The following is a 9853-nucleotide window of genomic DNA, read 5'->3' as shown; positions in this document are numbered from 1 at the left end:
CTGCTGTGTGTCTGACACCTACAAACCTTCCTGGCATGAGGTAGACATTCAGGAACTGTTTGCTGAATGAATAAATAAAAAACAGGATGAAGCATCTGTTAGGAAGACTTTCATATCAAGGAAATAGAAGTTCTAGCATGACAAGCCTGTGTTACATGCTGATGGCTCTTCCTTTCTTCTGACCAAAATGGAAAGTTCACACCACACAATTCAAAACTTTCCATGACCTGAGTTTTCCCACTTACACAGCCTTCATTGGAAACATTCTGAACAAGTCCTGTAGATTGGTTGGTTTCTGTTCTATAAATTATTCCCAGTGCAGAAAGAATGCCTCTCCATTGCCCAGGCCATTTTCCAGCTTCTCTACATACCCACAACTAACCTTTCAGGCCTAGCTAATGGATTTTATATCAGCTACTTGGTATCTCTTCTATTTCATGTCTGCTCTGGAATCCTGTGTGACTTCCTTCCTATATTATTTACATGACAATCAGCATCTGCTACCTTATGTTGATATTCATCTTATTTTATTACTTCACTCATTAGACTCAACACATGATTCTAAGTGTAATACACCCACAGTAAATGTTAGAATCCACTCCATTCCACCATGTGAGCTACAGAAAGAGATTGAAAACATTTTTTTCTTTCTTTTTCTTTTGAGAGATTTTTGCTATAGGGTACGTGCACTCGCCAGAAAGGCAGAGAGACAGAGAGACAGAAATCACCCCCAAGGGGGGATGGCCACACTGTGATCCCTTCTCCTCCAGTCTCTTCTTGGGATCTTGGGTGTACACCGCACACATGCCTGCCGTGAGTTTAAGCCGCTGGATCTGGGACTTGAACCACGGTTGACTACATGGGAGTACAGCAACATAGTCATTATGCTAATTGCTGGTCCCAAGAAAAGTTTTTTAATAGTAGCTATTGTCACCATAGTGACATTAAATGCTAATATTAGGTCCATATTAGCCTTAATGATGATACAAAATCATTACCCATCTTTGGCCATACCAAAGGTATCAAACAGCTGCTTCAGCATTGAGAAGCTTCTGAAAGTCAAGGACTTAGGGGAAAATGGACCTCTGTCTGGCAATAAACCAACAGTGAATATACAAAGCAGGATTTGCAAGCTATTAGGATGATAATTGCTTATAGAATTGCTAGAGCATGGCATCTTTTCAGACTAGTCTACCTGAGAAATTCAGCTCTGGTACACCCGAGGAGTGACTGAAATAAATTAGGAGATGGGAAAGATTCAGAACTGCATCAAGCTTAGACGAGTCAGGGGAAGTGAATCAGATAAATACATTAACACACACACACAGTGACGGATGAGGCAGATGACATTTTATGCTCCTTTAAACTGACTGATGAAGATCAGACAAATTAGAAATAGCTGTGGACAAGTTCAAGAACGTCTTTCTAGTGTGTACTGAAATGGAATCTTAAGGAGCAGAGATGTGAAGTACCTCTGGGAAATGGAAAATGGGATAAGGGAAAGAATACTCTAAGAGTTGCATCCCTGCACCCAACGGTTACACACTTTAAGAAAATAATTTAAATGTAATATTTTGAAATATGACATAATATTTTAAAAGGATCTCAGCACACACAAAAAAGTCATATTGAAAACTAAAACCATTTCTATCTATATGTAACCTTACAGATGCTAGTTTCCTATTTTTTATCTGATCATGGAATAGGAAGCCATGAATTTAAGCTATAATTCAGGTCATGAACGCTCTACCACAGGTACTGATTTTCCCTGGCTCTATATTCAGTCCATATTTTTAGTGTGGCTGAAGATGATCAGATAACAGTATTTGCAGTAAAATGGAGCACATTTTATTTACTTAAATTGAGATTATATTTAGATTACAGAGGGCACCAATTCTAAGTTAAGTTTTCACAATTATTGGACAAAAATTAACCACCTTCTTTTTCGGGACCCCCTGTAGACATAACTGCGTATTTGTGTTTTTGATGCATGTTTGTTTTATCTTACCCATGGTGAATGAAATGAGGTCATTAACAAAGAAGAAATAGTAGACTTGAAATAAATGACTGATGCAGTCTACATTTTGGAGGTGTATTAATTTGGGGAAACCAGTGGCAAAGTCAGTTAACCTATAAGTGAAGAAGAAAAACTGCAAAAGACAGAGCTGGATGGCATTTTCTCCCCCATGAGTTATTATGCAATGACTGTTAAGCCCTTCAGGTGGCTTAATGATAATGAACTTAACCCTTCTAGATGGTCAGATGTGGCAGAGTCATCAGCTAATGAACATGCATTTGGTACACGCCTAAACAATCACATACTGGTAGGAAAGTGAACTTTAAGGTCAAAGCTGGACAAAAATGGAATCACAAATGTCTTCAGAGGGTGGTACCTTATTTCATAGGAAAATATGAGGAGTCACTGCACGATATAAATAGGAGCAAGCACATTTCTGCTTTCCAAAGTTCCACCACCATTTTGCAAACCAAATCTTCTGCTTAATTAGATTGAATTGCAGCTTCAGCTCATCTTCTCCACCCATGCTTCACCCCTGCCCCTCTTCCACCCAAAAGAAAGGCTACCAGGGAAAGTTTTTGCATTTGTGACCTTTACTCTATAATGTAATACTCAAATTCCTTTATACTTCTTCTAGTGCACTCATTATGTACTCATCGTCCATTTGGTACTTCATGTTTGCCGTTTTATACGGCGGCAATAGGAATTTTATCTCAACTTTTTCTTTTTTTTAGAGGTTTTTGCCTTAGGGTGTGTGCACTGGCAGGAAAGTGAGAGAGAGACAGACAGTGAGAGAGAAAGTCAGAAATCACCCATCAGGGGTGATGGCCACATTGCAATCCCTTCTCTTTCCTCTTCCATTCCCCTTGCACACACATGAACCCAGGGTGAGTTTCTATTTATTTATTTATTTATTTATTTATTTATTTATTGAGAAGTTTTTGATATAGGGTGCATGCACTTGGCAGAAAAACAGAGAGACAGAAAGCAAGAAATCACCTCCCCCCCAGGGGGGGAGGTGGCTACACCACAATCCCTTCTCCTCCATTCTCCTTTCGGGATCTTGGGCACGTATACACACGCAGCCGGTGTGAGTTTAAGCCACCAAGTCCGGGACTAGAACTGCAGTCGACTACATGAGAGTCCAGCTACATAGCCATTATACCAACTGCTGGTCCCCCACCGACTGGAGTGAGTTTCAAGCCACTGGGTCTGGGACTCAATTCACGATAGGTCATGTGGGTGTCCAGTGATATAACTGCTACATCATCTGCTGGTCCCTCATCTCAACTTTTTGAGGGCACACACCATGGCTTTTGATTCTACGTTCTACAGTTTGCTTTCTGAAATACATTGATTACACTGAAGAAATAATTATTTAATAAACTTGTATTTGAATTTTTTTTGCATTTATTAAAGAAAAACGGAAATAAAGAGGGAAAGTGAGAAAGAACTCCCCCATGGGGAATGGTCATACCACAGTCCCTTCTTGTCTGAAATCTCTCCCTTCATTAAGGACTTTGGACATGCATGTACACATTCCTGGTATGTTTCTCAAGTGGTTGGGTCCAGGATTTGAATTCCAGAAATGACCATGTGGACTCTAGTTCATGTGGACTCTAGTTGCCTTAACTACCATGCCATAGGCTGATCCTGGAATATTTTGTAAATTTTCAAATAACTTCTTCACTTCTTCATCCTCTCTCTCTCTCTCTCTCTTCTCTTTTTTTTTTTTTTTTTTCAGTTTGCAATGAGGCTGATGTGCTCACCAGAGAGACAGAGAGAGAAAGAGAAAATGAGAATGTAAGCATGTAAGCTACCAAGTCCAGGACTTGCACTGTGGTCAGCCATGTGGGAGTCCCACATCTTAAGCACCATGCCACCTGCTGGCCCTCTAATAACTTTTTCTGAAAGCCATGAGTTGAGAAATCATTTTTTGAGTTTGATTAACTTTCAAGAAACTTTTTTTTAAGAAGTTACTTCTTGGGCCAGCAGGTAATGTAGTGATTAAAGCACTGGACTCCCACATGGCCAACTGCGGTTTGAGTCATGGACCCGAAGGCTTGAAACTCACTCTGGGTTTATGTGTATGTATGTCCAAAATCCCGAGAGAAGAATAGAGCAGAAGGGATTGTGGCATGCCCATTCCCTCCAAAGGGTGATTTCTCACTTTCTTACCCTCTTTCGCTCTCTGTGTCTCTGGTGGGTTCACATGCCCTGTAACAAATATCTCTTCCTTAAAAAAAAAAAAAAAAATTGAATTTACTTCTTCAATTACATATAAATCTTTATCATATAGAAATTTCAATTTTATACAAAAATAGATATTCAATGTTTCTTAATGCATAATTCATGGCATTATGGTTCAATTTGTTTAGTAAGGAACATGAATCTGAAAACACACACGTTGTATACTAGCACTACCTATCCAGAGGAAGCAGAGCATTCCAGACTCAAGAAACAGCTCAACATGGTAGAGATATGAGAAGCAGCATGGGAAGTATGGGAGTACTAAAAGTTACTCAGGGATGTTGAAGAAGCAATGAATTGTATAGTTTTATGTTACTCAAGCTATGAGACTGGAGTAGCAATCAGGAGCCAGACTATTAGGGGCCTTAGTGGCCATTTAATAGCAAATCTTTGGCAACTGGCAGTTGAGGGTGTCAGAGTTAGAATCATATTTTATTAATACCACCACTCTCTTTGGTGGGTATTTTTGGGTCATTTTTTTCTATCAAAATTTGCAGTGGTAATATCATTAGTCATGAGTCTATCTAGATAGAAAGCCTATCTACCCAGACTACGAGGACTTGTGGCTAATATTATATATCCTGGAAGAACTATTACTATGTGAGAAAGGTGGATATATTTTCACATCATCCAAATAAGTTTACTATTTACTGAAGATTATTTTAACATTTTCTCTATTACAGCTAAAAGAGAACTTCTGGGTGGCAGAGCTACTAAAACTATAAAAAAACAAACTAGAATTCTACATGAACTTGATACTCATATTTTAAACATGAAGAAATAATGGGTTGCAAGACAAAAAAAAGAACAAAAAAGTCTTCTTGTCTACTCATTAGTAAAACAAACAATTGAATAAACCCCATTGTTTTCCTAATTAATTTCATTTCCCTAAAGCATTATCATTGCTGCATAGGAAAGAAGGAATGTAAAGAAAATGAAAGGTATTGGCCAAGAAAGGAATATGTGGCAGCTGGCCAGAAATAAATCAGTTTCATAATTATCTAAAGACTGGCACTTGTCCTAAGCTACCTTGAGTCTCTGAATGTCAAGGTGGAAGATTGGGAGAAATGGTTGAGCAACTTATAGGAATTTTCTTTCATTAATTGTCCAGAAAGTATATAGTGTCACTATGTGATACTAATGGTTCTATTTGGAAAAGAAGGAAAATACAAGAAAGATTTAAGACTCAGTAAAGATGATTAATTGACCCACGCACTAGAATCCAGGTGTGGGAAAATCTGCAGGGTACAAATGTGACTTTGTTCAAATGTCATATTGAAACTTTGGAGATTCATCAGCTGGGGAGGTCATTAGCTACTCCCTTTACTGGGCTGTTCTCTTTTAAGCATGCAATAGATGACCAGCTTTACAAAAGAGATGTTTGGTCATATATTTGAAATACAGACCTGGGAATAGGAGCTATAGCTCACCTACTGACCATCAGGATTAGTAATTGCTTCCAGAGGGGCCTACTCTTCTCTAGTGAGTTGGAAGGCAGCAATATCATTACTCATCAACCATTTATAGTCACAGGTGAGAGAAACTATGCTACCAAGACCACGGTTCAATGTTTCAGAAGGCAGATGAGTCCCCTTACCTGGAAGTGATTAGGTGAGTAGGATACAAGTTGGAAATCAAAGCCAACTCAAACCTAGATTCCCAAGTCATTGTAGCTAAGAGGATATTTTGGCTTCACAGTGCTGTTTTCTATATGTTGCACAATATTGTATGAGGTCTAAGCCTGGACTACCGAGTGCCAACTGATAGGTCACTTGTCAGGAGGAAAGCTCAACAGTCAAAGACAGGGATAAGGAAACACCAGGTTTCAAACATTGAATTTCGAACTTGCCTACCTTGTGTAAATAGAGCCTTGCAATTTATTCATTTGTTCATTCATTCACTCCTTCATTTAGGGTGGTGACTTTGTTTAACTTGAATGCATACTGCTAAATTTAAGAAATAATAGTTAAAGTCAACAAATAATTGAAATAAAAGTACTGACAGTCAACTTCTATTATTGTAATCATAGAAAACTTTGCCACACTTACTCACATTTCGATTTTTAAGATCATTTCCACTAAACATCTAAAGGTATATTGTTGAAGAGGAATTCTTAAAAGAATATTTAATTTTATTTATTGTTATTATTATTATTTTTTAATTTGACCAGAGAGAGACAGCGAAGGAAAGTGAGAAAGCAAGCTGCCAGGTCTGGGACTTGAACCATGGCCAGCCATGTAGGAGTCCAGTACCTTAACCACCATATCACCTGCTGCCCCCAGAAATTTGTGTGTGTGTGTGTGTGTGTGTGTGTGTGTATGTGTGTGTGATAGTCTACACTAAATACCAAGCTGTCTGGTTTATCTCTCAATTATTATTTTTATTCACAAATAATCTGACTTTTCTGGTAACATGTAGAAACAGCTCATGAAAGTAGGAGTCAGGAAATATTTTTGCTTATCCACTGAAACACAAACATAACTGTGGAGTGTTTTTAGAAAGTGTCATGATACCAGACTTAGAATTGTGTATTTCAGCTGATATTTAAATTTTCTATCCCCTTTTCCCCAACAGATATTCAAAATCTGGTTTTCAGAAGTAGAACCAACTAAAGTTACCTAACTACACGCTGTGATAGTCCCCACTTTTTCCACTATTAGGAAAAACATATATAGAGAATTTTTCAGGAGGTACATATATACTCCTCTTAATATCTTCTTGCCTCTTTTGAGGAAATTGGAGGTGACAGACACACACTTAGTTGCCTTCATTTTTGGAGGGGTTTTTGTTTTGGTTTTTGGTTTTTGCTATAGGGCGCTCGTGCTCGCCAGACAGAGAGAGACATAGAGACAGAAAGCGAGAAATCACCCCCAGGGGGGATGGCCACGCCACAATCCCTTCTCCATTCTCCTCTCGGGATCTTGGGCACGCATGCACACACACCCGGCGTGAGTTTAAGGCACCGGGTTCGGGACTCGAACCGTGATTGACTATATGGGAGTCCAGAGACATAGATTTTTCAGGAGGTACATATATACTCCTCTTAATATCTTCTTGCCTCTTTTGAGGAAATTGGAGGTGACAGACACACACTTAGTTGCCTTCATTTTTGGAGGGGTTTTTGTTTTGGTTTTTGGTTTTTGCTATAGGGCGCTCGTGCTCGCCAGACAGAGAGAGACATAGAGACAGAAAGCGAGAAATCACCCCCAGGGGGGATGGCCACGCCACAATCCCTTCTCCATTCTCCTCTCGGGATCTTGGGCACGCATGCACACACACCCGGCGTGAGTTTAAGGCACCGGGTTCGGGACTCGAACCGTGATTGACTATATGGGAGTCCAGAGACATAGCCATTATGCTAACTGCTGGTCCCTTAGTTGCCTTCTTGAGATGGGTACAGGTCAGTTACTTTTACAATGGTGTTCTATCCTCTCACTCACCTCATCTCTTCTCTCTCTTTTTCTCTCTCCCCACTTCCTCTCTCTTTCCCCCTGCCATGCAGTTGGTATATAGTGGCTGTATAGGTTTCGATAGAGGTAACCAGTGCCAAAAATAACAGCTTCTCTGCAGAAATGTGTGTCTGGATACTTCCCTGCCCTATACATATAACTTCATGAAACTATCTGAGGGAAGCTTTCAAATTCTCCCTTTTTTATTTGTTTTATCGCAGGCTGCATCCGTCTTACATTGATAAGCGATGACAAATAGGATTAAAAAATCTCCCAAATGTTTCAACAGAAAAATCAAAAAAGTATTTGTCTTGGCTTCACTATTTTGGATTTCAGGAATGTGACATGAACCTCACCTACTGACTTTTCATTTCAGATGTGTTTTTGTTAACTCTTAATGCCATTGCTTCAGTCCTGTCTTACTCTATGCGGCCATATGCTTTCTGCTTGAATTCAAACTGTTCGTCAAATGTGATAATGGGCAGAAAGACGCAGCACGAGAAGTTAGCCTTCTTGTCTCTCAGCATTTTCCTCTGGATGTAAGTTTTCTAATATTAATGCAACTTTGTATTTGAATCACAAATTCCAAAGCCCTTCAGAAAGGGCAGTTGTATCTTTCTCATGAGCACTGTCATCTTAGTCTGTGGTTCTAGCAATCTTCGCTTTATGGGCATAGGCTCATTCTGTAGATGTAGAACTGAAAAAATGCTGGCCATCTTATTTCTTAGAAGAGGTTCTCTCATTTGTAATTATAACCTTTGCTGCTATTCCCAGGGAGCTCCGAAAGGAGCCTAGACCTTGTCTCAAATGTCTTTGAGTCTCTGGGCTAAGTCACATTGCATCTCTCAAACCATCTCTCTTTTGGTGGTGTTACTTCTGGCGTCTCTCTCCTTGGCACCACTAACCACCTTCATCTTCTATTTCCTTTTCCCTTTCTAAAGTATCCAACCTTCTTGTAAAAGCGTGGCTCCTCCAGAAGTCTGAGGACAAAGCGGGGATGTCCGAGGCCCCAAGCCCTCGCTCTGTAACAGACACCCTATTTGGCCTTGTGCCGGTCATTCCCGTTTTCTCCACTTCTGCTTTCCCATCTGTTAAAAAGTGGATAATAATATTTGCCTCGCTGGGGTGTATTTATGCTTAATTACTGTAATTGCTTGTAAACAATTTGCTATCCCGGGATAAAACATATGACTGAAGAACAAAAATTAGAGGAGACAATTTAATATCTCTTTATTTATTTTTAAAATTTATTACATGATTGCCTTTTCCCAAGCAGTTTATTTCAACAGCGCATAGTAACCTTTCGAGACAAGGAACAACGTGATATCATGGAAGGGCACCTTGTGCTGCAAGTCAATTTCTTCTCTAGTTCTAGCCCTAAATTACCATATGATGTCTAAACTTCTCTGGGTTTCAGAAATTTATCTTAAAAGGGGGACTAATACCTTCTCAATTTATCTTACACAGTTGAGAAGGCTGTTGCATTTGACAACTGATGTGAACAAGAATTTGGGAAATGAAAAAAACCTATAGTAAACACCTTTAATCAGTTATTTAAAAACAAAAAGAATCCTAGGACATTAATAAGAAAGCAGACTGCTGGACAATTATCCAGAAATATTATATAATGAAAAAATGGTAAGCATTTCCTCCCAAGGTAGACCAGTGCCTGCCACATATGTGCTCCATAAAGATTAGCTGTTATTATTTCTAGATGTCATAGATGATACTGGAGCCAATGGTGCTGAAAGTGGTAGAACAAGGCTCTCTTGACCCTATATCCTGCGTCCATGTAGAATTAACCCTTTAATGGAAAGAAATACGTTAAAAGATGCTAGAAGACCTGTCTCAGGCCTCTCTTATCTCCTCTACTCACCTGGAACTTTTCAGAAAACCTCACCATTAGAAATGGTGGGGTTCGTCAGTCTTCTTACAAAGAGACCGTCAATATTCTTATTATCTTAAAAATGTTCAATTAAGTTATTATTGTCTTTTAGATTCATAACTTCAAGAGAGGAGAATAATTTGGTGTCGATAAGCAGGTATATGAGAAATTCTGATAAAGGATAAGATGATGGGGATCCCAAAGGAAAGATGGAGACAGTAGTTGAGGGACAGAGTATTGGATTTCGATGAG

Source organism: Tupaia chinensis, unplaced genomic scaffold (genome assembly GCF_000334495.1).
Source record: "Tupaia chinensis unplaced genomic scaffold, TupChi_1.0 Scaffold000119_1, whole genome shotgun sequence".
Lineage (NCBI taxonomy): Eukaryota > Metazoa > Chordata > Mammalia > Scandentia > Tupaiidae > Tupaia > Tupaia belangeri.
Note: the sequence above shows the minus strand (reverse complement) of the source record.